Source organism: Sphaeramia orbicularis, chromosome 12 (assembly GCF_902148855.1).
Source record: "Sphaeramia orbicularis chromosome 12, fSphaOr1.1, whole genome shotgun sequence".
NCBI classification, from domain to species: domain Eukaryota; kingdom Metazoa; phylum Chordata; class Actinopteri; order Kurtiformes; family Apogonidae; genus Sphaeramia; species Sphaeramia orbicularis.
The window spans coordinates 15128755-15141745 of NC_043968.1; positions in this window are offsets into that span (position 1 = coordinate 15128755).

Genomic DNA, 12991 nt, shown 5'->3' on the forward strand with positions numbered 1-12991 from the left:
TTCATTATATAGTTGTGTCCTAAATATTCACAGCATGACCAATAATAATAATAATAATAATAATAATAAAAACAAGTTGTAATCAGAGTTTAACCCTGTAAAGCCTGAACCATTAAATCACTGACAGAAAATTCCAGTTCTTTGAAACTGGAGCATTTATTTGGTTTATTATTTTGGTCCTTCTGAACAACCCCCCCCAAAATTTTTTAAAATATCCATTTCCATGTATGAGTTTCAATTTTGTATCATATTTGACACATCAGGTCTCAATGCTCAAATATTATTATTTTTGAACAAACAAAAACATAATATAACACAAACATGTCAAACAAATTAGTAATTCCTTTTCAAACTTGGTGAAGTTCTGCCTCCTGACAATCTTGTAGTGTCACTGAAAAGGCCTCTGGTGAACAAACTCCTCCCCCCTGGTGGATTATCCGTGTATTGCATGTATCTAATTGTATACATCAGGTTTTTCAAGAAAAAAATATCCCACTTATCAGGTAGAAGGCTTCAAAACTCATGTATCAAATATGATACATTTGGCATTATGGGGTTAAGTTTGTTGGTTTAGTAAAGCTGACTCATGGATTGGCTGCGACAGAGTCCTGACCTGAACCTCACTGAGAATCTATGGGATGATATGGAGAAGAGTTTACACAGTGGTCCAACTATCCCACCATAAGTGCAACATCTTGGCCAAATATAAATGCAAATATGGAAGGAAATAAATGTTTTAATTGTTATTGTAATGTATGCATAAGAAAAGCAAAACATTGAATCAGTGTAAAAAGAGTTCTTCAATTGGTCATATCTGATAAAATGAAGTTGAGTGAATTAAATAAAATTGAATTAAATGGCTTCAATTCAATTTTATTTAGTTCAATCACTGTGGAAGGTCCAACAAAAAAAAAAAAAAAAAAAAAAAAAAAAAAAAAAAATATATATATATATATATATATATATATATATATATATATATATACATATATATATATATGGATTATCTTTTCATTGGAGTGTAATCAGATGAAAAAGGGAATTGCAGAAAGTAAAGTCTATTTGCAGAGGAAGCATGTTATTAACAATACCCCCACCCTCCCGAAGGGGAGGCAAGGGGTATTGTTTTTGGTTCGGTTGTTTGTTAATAATAATAATAATAATAATAATAATAATAATAATGGATTGGATTTATATAGCGCCTTTCTAGACACCCAAAGCACTTTACATTATTGACCCATTATTCATTCGCTCTCACATCCTCCCTCTGGTGGTGGTAAACTACATCTGTAGCCACAGTTGCCCTGGGGCAGACTGACAGAAGCGTGGCTGCCATTTTGCACCTACGGCCCCTCTGACCACCACCAAACATTCATACACCAGTGTGGGTGACACTGGAGGCAAGGAGGGTGAAGTGTCTTGCCCAAGGACACAACGGACTGACTAGGACAGAGCGGGATTCGAACCGCCAACCCTTTGGTTATTGGACTACCAACTGAGCCATGGTCGCCCCTAAACACTCTAGCAGTAAAACTATTATTTGAATTCATACCAAATTGGCTTTATAGATTGCCAGTGACCCAGAATAGATCTCATTACATTTTGGGAAATGTAGGTCAAAGATACAATTTTTTATGGATTTCTTACTCTTTTTTCCCCCATTTACTTATAATGGGCGAAATGTCAAATGTGTGTAGCAGCAAAACAATCAGGTGAATTCATACCAAATTTGGTTTTACAGATTGCCAGTGAGCCAGAATATATGTCATTATATTTTCGGAAAAGTAGTTCAAAGTTTCAATTTTTTATGATTTTTTTTTTTTTTCCACACACACACACACCCCTCCTCATTTACAAATAATGGGCAAAACTATTGGTTGAATTCTTACCAAATTGACTTTATAGATTGCCAGTGACCTAGAATGAATCTCATTACAGTTTGGGAACAGTAGGTCAAAGTTAAAAATTTTTATTGATTTTTTTTAAATCGTCCCATTTACTTATAAATGGGTGAAATATGTATGAGAGGCGGGGTTTATTGTACCTGGTGCCACTTGTTATTTTGACCTGTCATATTTACAGTTACTCTAAATGCATTGTGTCTTACTACTTTTTCTGTTTTATAGCAGTAAACATGCATTATCATCATGTTTGGCTGTGAGTTAATATCCCCTTAACTAAAACCTTCAAAATGAATAAAACATACAAGTAGATTTCAGACTTTTTGCAGTCCCCATAGATAGTCCATGTGTATGATGCAAGTAAATATCACACACTGAACTTTTAAGGGAGTAGTTTGACATTTGTTGGAAAAAACATTTCAGACCACCAACTGTCTGCTGCCTGCACTTTCATATTTAATGCACAAACATAGGAATGAGACACTCAGAAAGTAAGATCTAATTTTTCATTTAACGTTTAATGATTTCCACGTCACTTTTAGGTCATCAGAGGCTATCAATACATGGTTCATAAACTGAAATCTGTAAAGTTCAATACTCATATCCGGAGTAATAATGCAAAACGATTGAAGAAGTCACTCATTGTTGTTGAGTGTAAACAACTGCTGTCAGCTGACTGAGCATATGCATTTAAAAGCTCGGTTTCAGTGCCATAAAGCTTTGAAATGTGTTTTTAATTTCAGAGAAATAACATTTGATTACTGCCTCCCAGCACAGCATGCCAACATCAATCATAGTGCAGTGTGAACAACAAACAACAGCCAGCCTCAGTAGTTCAACTGAGGGGAGGGGAAAGCTAATACAGAAAGAGGCTGTGATTTTAAAAGCAATTGTTCTGTGACTGAAGTACTCCTCTCCTCAGCCTCGGGGCTATCAAATAAAGTCTGATCCCTCTCCCTCTATATCCTCCTCAAATCTTTTAATGACACCAAATCCTTTTAACTCGTGCCCTAACTGTTGGCGTTATGGATATAAGTGTGTATGTGTGTGTTTGTCAATATGTGTGTGTACAGACGAGCTCAGAGCGCTTCTCCCTCCTTCTGTCAGAGCGCAAAAGGAAAAGCAGCAGTTTCCTCTGGAGGAGAAATCACATCAAACACATCAAAGAGTGAAAATGTGGAGCGTCGATATTGGACGAATGAGTATCATTTCACACGACCAACCACCAGTCTGTGAACCACAGCTAGGCTTTACCCAAATTTACTGCCTGAGAGATTATCAAAGATGAACTGCAGCTGAACTAGACATGAGAAAGAATCTGTGCCAGATATAATACACCTGAAACACTCGGAGTTTTTACTAAACGTTGCCTGAGAGTCGATATTAACCCATATAGACCCAAACATCCACCATCTATCAAAATCATCTACTGATTTAAACTGTTTAATTCCTGTTGATCGACTAATATTTTGCTTATTTTAAACTAGCCTTAGTTTTAGTCGATTTTAATGGATTCATTTATTTATTCATTCATTCACTCATTTTCTGAACCCGCTTTATCCTCACTAGGGTCACGGGGGTCGCTTGGAGCCTATCCCAGCTACATAGGGGCGAAGGCGGGGTACACCCTGGACAAGTCGCCAGTTCATCGCAGGGCTGAACATATACGAGGGCTGTTCAGTAAGTTCATGGCCTCACCCAGAGATACTGGTTGTTATAATACAGGATGCTACATTCTTTCATGATGGGATAGTGATGCTTGAACATCGATGGACCAAGTGCATTGCTGTAAATGGAGATTATGTTGAAAAACTAAATATAAATTATCAGTCTGTGTTGTTCTGGGTGAGGCCATGAACTTATTGAACAGCCCTCGTAGAGACAAACCATCACTCCCACATTCACACCTATGGACAATTTAGATTAACCAATTAACCTATTGGTGCATGTCTTTGGATGGTGGGAGGAAGCCGGAGTACCCACCCCCCATCGACTGGTGTTGGAATCGAACCCAGGACCTTCTTGCTGTGAGGCACGTGTGCTAACCACTGCACCACCGTGTTGCCCGTCATTTAATTATTAGTTATTTATTTTATTGATAAGGCAAATACGGGTCCTCAGAGACCAGTTTCGTTCTCTTCTTTGTGATGGAATGACAAATAAAACTCCTTTGAATCCTTTTGAATCCTTTGAATAATACATGTAAATAATTGGTGTAAAGCACAAGTATTCATCTTTTCACGGTCATCAGATATGACCCATTTGGATGTTCAGGGGCTCCGTAGTTACCATGGAAACACTGTCATCTTCTACAACATTGATTCACCAGTGAAACCCATGGAGTTGGATCAATGACAGTGGATGGACACACTTGGTTTATGTTCAATTAATGATAGATTTTGCTGAAAAAGTCACTTTTTCTCCAGTTTTCTGTATTTTGTCTTACAAGAATCCTCAACTTTACTCTGAGCTTTTATGAACATCTACATCTATTTATAGTACTTGATTAACCTGTTTCTATCTTATAATTTAATCATCCTTTTACATGTAAAGCACTTTGGGCTTCTTTATGTTGTTGTAAAGTGCTATATAAATAAACTTTGATTTGATTTTTTGATTTGATGATCAGTAAATTAAATGTTGGAAAATACCTTATTTTCACTGAAAAACACACAAAATACAGAAAATCTAATTACAATAAATGGTGATAAATCACTAAAGGACAGTTGAATATAGAGAAAATTTTATTTGGGAACTGGGACAAATGTCACATTGGGTTAAATTGTGATTGCCTCAGAATCAGATTATTAAATCTGAATGAACTTTAAAGTTGGACTCCATATTCCACCTTTCCAGACCACTGATTTTCATTAATAACAGGCAATTTTATTTCCCTGCACTGCTAAATGAAGTGCCAACTATCATTAATCCTCAGAGAAAATGTCCAAAATAATTTAATGGGAATCGATTGCACTCATAGACACATGTGCAGGTCTGAGTTAGAGTAGCAACCAAGTACTGGGTCACAAGATATTACATTTTAACCTTTCGCATATCAGGTGAGGAACAGAATTTTCTAATTAAATTATTCTGGGAAGAGAAGAATATCGATATCATCATACAGCAAATGGACTCAAAACTCATATTTCACAGGTTTGATACAACAGTGTTATGCAATAAATGGTGGCAAAATGTGATGTGGTTTGACACTATATCTCCCAGAATTCTGTGTGGTGAAAAGTATTCTTCAGCAGCTGTGCTTAGAAACCCTATGAGATGTACAACTTCTGTTACAAAGTAGTGAAAGAAACTGTCTAAAAAAAACATCTGTAGATGAACAACCTCATCTCATTTTAACCTATAAAGACCCAGCGCTACTTTTGTGGCAGTTTCCAAACGAATTATTTCTCTATTTTTAACTTTTCTTAAGGGATTTATCACTATTTATTCTAATATTATGCTCAGTATTAAGCATGTTTAACCCATAAAGATCCAAAAAGTCACCAGTGACACAAACCATCTACTGACCTAAACTGTTTAATACCTGTTGATCCATTAATTCTATCAATACATGTTAATAATCGGTGTAAAATACAGGTTGTCATCTTTTCATGGTCATCAGATATGACCCATTTGGACGTTCAGAGGCTCTGTAGTTACCGTGGAAACACTGTCATCTTCTACAACATTGATTCATCAGTAAAATCCATGGAGTTGGATCAATGACAGTGGATGGAGACACTTGGTTTATGCTCAGTTAATGATAGATTTTGTTGAAAAAGTCATTTTGTCTCCAGTTTGATATAATAAAACACAACTTTATTCTGAGCTTTTATGAACCTCTACATGATCAGTCAATTCAATACAGGAAAATACATGATTATCACAAAAAAAAGCACAAATACAAAGAATAATATTATAATAAATGGTGATAAATCACTTAAGAAAGGGTAAAGTAAAAAGAAATTTTCAATTGGGAACTGGCACAAAAGTAGCACTGGGTCTTTATGGGTTAAGTACAAATCAAGTATTTTCCTGTATTTAATTCACTTACCAGATGGTCCATAAATGCACAGATTAAAGTTGAGGGTTATTATATCAGAAACAGAGAAAACTGCAGAAAAAGTGACTTTTTCCATCAAGTATACCATTAACTAAACATAAAACAAGCATTTCCATCCATTGTTATTGATCCAACTCCATGGGTTTTACTGGTGAATCAATGCTGTAGAAGATGACGGTGTTTCCATGGTAACTACAGAGCCTCTGAACGTCCAAATGGGTCATATCTGATGCCCGTGAAAAGATGACAAACTGTATTTTCCACCAATTACTTACATGTATTGATAGGATTAGTGGGTCAACACTTATTAAACAGGTACATCAGTAGAAGGCTTTGGTCGACAGTGGATGTTTGGGTCTTTGAGGGTTAAGACACAGGGAGAGAAGTTTGATAGGATGTAATTTGGTTCTGCCACACATACATCATTCTGCTTTATTTGCAAAACAAAAATTATGCAACTTATCCCCTCAGCGTTAGTGATCTAACTCGACGTGTCAGTGTAATGTTGTGGAGAATATAATTAAGAGTGCCAATTGCTCTGCTTGTACAGCCAAGCTATTAATTTTTCATCACCATTAATTTGTGACAGGATGTTTCTAATGCTCCAAGTTGAGTAGATCAGATGTAGAACACACGGCTGATACATGATCTGCTGTGTCACTATTGCATATGCTGCGCAGACATAAACAAACACGCATTTTTGCATACGATCACAGATGATGTCAACTTCTAAACACATGCAAAGTACAGTATCACATGTGAGATATGGCTGTACATGATGAAAAATAACCTCCTAGGGACGTGTTCTTCTGCGTCATTGCATCAGTGTTGAGTTGCAGTGAGTTTCTTCCTATAACTGACTGGTCATAGGATGCCTGATGACCCACTTCAGCCAGGGGCGGCTAACCTTTATATTCTGCCTCGGCCTAAATAGCTGATGTACAGAGCATCGCTAACTCCAGCCTTCTTCACTGATCACAAGGCAGAGGCCAGACTGCCCTGCCTGTGACTAACAGCAAATGACCCCTGAGAGCTATAATTGTCGGTTCCTCTTTGTGCACAGGCGGATGGAGGTGCGGACTGACCTTGTTTTCACCTATTTTAATGACTGAGCGTTTCACCCAGGAGGGCCAGCGGGCTATCTGTTAAGGACTGCCACCCCTGAAGACAAGAAGGACATTATCAAAGGGAAGCAGGCTGCAGGATTGACATTAAAGAGCTCACGGTTCAGTTAATAGAAAGGGATGCATTCAAAGACACGCAAGAAAACTCCCAGACAGTTGGACAGGGTTATTATCACCAGCAGCATTTAAATCAGACTGCAAAAGAGACGTGTATACACCGGTTTTTTAGTTTGGCTTTCAAATACATTTAACTATTTGCTTCTGATTAAATGCTTTTTCTTACTAACTAAATGAGGTTTCAGATTTACGGCTAAAACTGTCCCCGTATGAGTCTTCTAATATTACTGAAGGATTTTTGAGGATGTCACACCCGTCTCACTATTTTACTGCCGTAAAAAAAAAATCCCCTCATTTTTCACATTTATTTATTTATTTATTTATTAGCTGATGCCGAACATCAGCTACTCTTCCTGGGGTCCTCCTATTCCAAACAGACATACAGTATCCATTTACAAGCATAACAACAATGTGATATATCCCTATATTTCCTTCTTAAGAACACTCAACAGTCAAACAAAACAGTATTAACGATAATAAAAATACTGCAAGATAAAATTAAAAACAGAAAAAAACAAAACAAACAAACAAACAAAAAAAGAAGTAATAATAATATTAACCCTTTTATGCATAGTGGTCACTACAATGGACAGCTATTCAAAGATGTTCTCTTATGTATTCATGGATTTTGTTGTTTTAGTCCCATATCAGCCAACACAGTGGACACTTATGCATCATCCCATGCACTGCAATTCACACCATTACTGCAACTTTGCTGTTCTTGATAAACCTGATCTGCAGTAACCTGTTTGAGTGTAAATCATTTGCTTGTTATTGTTAATAGACTGTAATTAACAGTTTTTTTTTTTTTTAAACAAAAGGTTTTGGTTTTTTTTTTTGCATATTATCTCCATGAAGTGAGTAATGATTAGTACTAGAGTATGATAAAATGTGAGAAAACATCAGATTAGCAGCATTAGAAATGTTTTTTTTTTTTTTTTCATAGTTTAGTTTGCACACATTATATCAGTAAATCCATTTTTCTTTGCCTCAAATATTAACCCTTTCATGCATAGTGGTCACTACAGTGGACAGTTACTCTACAGTTTTACTCTTGTATATTCATGGGTTTTGTTGTTTTAGTTCCATATCAACCAACACAGTGGACACTCATGCATCATCTCATAAACTGCAATTCATACTATTATTGTAACTTTGCTGTTCTTGATTGGTTCTTGAGTGGAAATCAATTGTTAATATTTATTTTTTGCATATTAGCTTTATGAAGTGAGTAATAACTAGTATTAGAATATGTTAAAATGTGAGAGAACATCAGATTAGCTGCATTAAACATGGTTTCATTTCACTGTTCTCATATCACTTTATGATATTGGGTTTTAAATACATGTTTCTTTGCTTCAAGAATAAAATTCATGGTGCAGCTGAGTGGACATTTTTGTAACTCCATGAAAAACAGGTTGATTTAAAGAAAAATTCAATCACGTTTTTTTTTTTTTTTTTTCCACGCCTAAAGAGGAATAAAAACACTCAGGAAAAAAATCTTGATTAAGGTTCTCATAATTCATCCATGAAAGGGTTAAACACATGGTGTCCAGCTGAGTGGACATTTTTGCAACTCCATGAAAAATAGGTTCATGAGAAAATGTTCAATTACATTGTTTTTTTCATGCCTAAAGAGGACTAAAAACACTCAGGTTCTCATAATTCATGCGTGAAAGGGTTAAATAAATAAATAAACCTATTTTAGTACCTATTTTAGTGAGTAATAAACCATGTAGGACTCTTCATATCCATTTAGAGTACGATGGGATATCCTGACGTCTTGTTTACCTCCTTCAGAGACCATATGTTAACTTAACGCCCCCCCCCCCCCCCCCCCTTACCCCCCACTAAACACCAAACCTATCCATTACCCAGTACTTACACTGTCACAACACACCTGACAGTTGTCTATAATTTAAAAAGGACAAAGGGGGAAAATGAGGGTCTCCCTGAGAGGCAGGTGGGTAGGTTAAATTAATGAGTGATCCTATTGTTGAGGATTACCACACTGTCACGGTGCAGGATCACAGTGAACAGCTCATCCCAGCACTCTCACGAACCCCATCAGATGCATGTCACATCCTCATCGTGTGCTGACAGGCGCAGGTCTTCGGCATGTGTCAGTACGCCTGGAAGAGCGCTCACCTCGCCCCAGTGCAAAACCACTAAGAAAGCAATTAAAAGTGGCCTTTAAAAATGGCCGCAACGTGTCAAGCCACTATTAGAAAAACATTCTCTCCCACCCATTGTGACTTGTTAAAAGGGCTGTGAGCTGCACCCGGCTGATCCTCTAATGATACCGATGCTTTTCACACACACAAACCACACACGATCAAACACTCTTTTCTCCTGTGCATACAACCTCACGCACAAACATGTGCTACCACAATGCTGTGGGGCCAACAACATCACAGGAACAACAGATGACACTGATGACAGAGAGAATGGAGCTGTGCTGACAGGACAGCGAGTGGTGAACACACATCAACACCAACAGCGTGTCATGAAAAAGATGCAGCGTCCATGCCAGAAACACCTCCAACAGGTTGACAGATTCTTTATGTGTTTATTGGGTATCTATGTGACAGCTATTATTCACTTAGTCCTTCAATATTTCAGGGGGAAAAATAGAAATAACTTGGGTATTCGCTTATTAGGGAATATAAAATCATTTGGCAGATACTATTTTAACACGAAGCGACCACGAACAAACTGAAAAGACATGTAAACAGCCATTTTCACCACAAATAAATAATATGGGAGAAAACCCACAGAGACACCGGGAGAACCATGTCGTGAAATAAGATAATTGCATTTTGTCGACTAAAGCCTCTTACCTCTTGTTAACCTGTTTAACCCTGACCATATTTTCAGGGGAAAAACGCCTAAAAAGACATACCCAAAGTAAATGAAGAATTACTTCACAATAATAAGGTTCATATTTATGTTCTTGGTGTCTATGGACATTCAGAGATCTCATAGAATCTATTCCCATTGTCTAAAATGTTGTATCTATTACTATGCCTGAGTAAACTGTAACAAACTAAAAGAGAAATTAGAATTTTTTATCCTCGCCTGTTTTTTTCCGGCTGGATTGACGATGATATGCATAAATTAATTGTTCGTGTCGGAGATTTTTAATAGCGTATATTTCACCCCACAAAGATTAAAAAACATGTTTGAACATTAAAGTTTGCACTAAAATACACTTTTGATGTGCTTTTATTAACATTAGGGTCTAAACTTTGAGCAAAAGTTGAAAAAAACATCCATTGTCCTGATTTATTATATTTTTATAGTAGATGAATATTACTATAATTTTTTCGGCCCGCGGGCGGACTGATCGGGCTAAAGAGGTTTTAACTGAATCATTCATATGACTAAGACTGATTCAGAATCTTACTGTTAATGAGGTACAACACCAAAGAAACTCAAAAAATTCAAAAAACCTATAGGTCAGTGAACAGTCAGCCATAGTTTCTTATCACCCCCTAACTTTAAACCATAAAGACCTAGTGGCAGTTCCCAAATGATATTTTCTCGCTTTTCAATTTTTCTTAAACAATTCATCACTATCATAATATTGTCCTCTGTATTGTTTTTTTTTTCAGTGAGAATCATGTATTTTCCGATATTTAATTCACTGATCATGTAGATGTTCATAAAAGCTCAGATTAAAGCTGAGGCTTGTTATATCAAAAACAGAGAAAATTTAAGAAAAAATGACTTTCAGCAAAATATATCAATAACAAAATAATTAAAAAGAATGCGTCCATCCACTGTCATTGATCCAACTCCATTGGTTTTACTGGTGAATCAATGTTGTAGAAGATGACGGTGTTTCTACGTTCACTGCGGAGCCTCTGAACGTCCAAATGGGTCATATCTGATGACCATGAAAACTGAACAAACTGTATTTTACTCCAATTATTCATACGCATCGATAGGATTGATGGATTAACAGGTATGAAAAATTTTAAATCAGTAGATGGTTTTGGTCACCAGTGTTTGTTTGGGTCTTTATGGGTTAAAATAAGGTCTGAAACCTCTTGCAGGATATGTATTTCATGACAACCTAGATGCAGGCCACATGTTAAAATGCATTGATGTAGATTTAATAAAGTTGTTCCATTCTGCAAGTGCTGACCTGTTGAAGGAAACAGTGAAATAATTAATAATAGAATAATTTTTAAAAAATGTAAATAAAGGTTTAAAGAATAAAAAATAGAGTGCATTTGAATGTTACTAGTATTTATTATCCTGTGTGATTTGGGGGAAGTGGAAAATGAATCAGATTTTCTTCTGTATTGTCCTCTATATGATGAACTGAGAGCCTCTTTGTTTAATGAGATGTTTTTCTGAAATCCCGATATGTTCTGGAGCGCTGATGATGACAAGATGAAGTGGTTGTTAGGTTCAAATATAGCATTATTTGTTTGTAAAACCTGGAAAAAAAAAAACAGCAGATGTGTTTGTTTAAATAGGTCAGTGCATTGTCTTATTCATATCTATTGTGCCTTTTGTCTGTATTTGGTCTTTGGTTTATATTTTTGGTGTCTTATAAGCCCATGTAAGGGCTGGGCATATTCTTCTGCAGGACATAATAAAAATTCCTTCATTCATTCATTCATCATTCATTCAGTTATATCAAAATAGCAACCAAATGTAAGAAGAAAACAATCAAAACAAGCAGAAATCAAGTGTTAACATGTATTTTACTTTTTCGCATTGATCTTTTGTCCCTCTGTGGTGGTGCCACTTGTTTGTTAAACCATGAATCACCATATTTAATGCCTTTTTGTCATAATAAAACCATTAGTAGGAACATTATGTTTTTCTTACCCCTGGGCACTAAAGTGAACAGTTTGTTTGTGACAGTGTTTCACAGAAAGTCGGGGTGAATCTGTGTTTCATATTAGTCAAACCAAATGTCATATCATCTTCTCTCAACATGATCTGAAGTGAAGCCTCCAACCACAGTTTGACTAAGTACATTCAGATGTGCTTTAGATGTGGCAGATGAGTGCTTTGTCAGTATTTCTGCTAATTATTACCATTAACATTTAAGCTTATGATGAATATGTCATACAGAATGTGTTCCCTTAGAGCTGTGTTGTGTTTCTAACAAACAGGGTCACACGGGATTATAATGCAATATGATATCACCAGTGGAGTAAGCGTGATCTCAGAATAATGCAAATAATGTGTGTAACGCCACATGGAAAGGATGAATTTTCCTGTTTAAATCAGTCACGTCAGACATGTAAAATGTGGTTTTCCAAAAAACAAATCCTAACTTTGTGAGAAAAACAGACATGAGCCTGTCAAGAAAAAGTTCATTTGAGGTCAAATTAAAATCAATCACACTTACCTTTCACTGTTATATTATCACTTACTGCTTGATAAATAATATATTATGTTTGTTACCTTTGCAGTGATTTTGATATTGAAAGCACTTCCCTATACAGTCGTGGAAAAAATTATTAGACCACCCTTGTTTTCTTCAATTCCTTGTTCATTTTAATGCCTGGTACAAGTAAAGGTACATTTGTTTGGACAAATATAATAATAACAACAAAAACAGCTCAGAAGAGTTTAATTTCAGAGCTGATATCTATCCATTTTCCATGGTTTTCTTGATGATAACTAAAATCACTTCAGCTCTTACATCAATATCTATGGCATTGTACTGACAAAAACAGTGCTTTTAGGCATTCCATGTTTTCTTCTCTGTCTGTTTTAGTCACATAATACACACAGGAGTTAATACTTGATTGCATAAC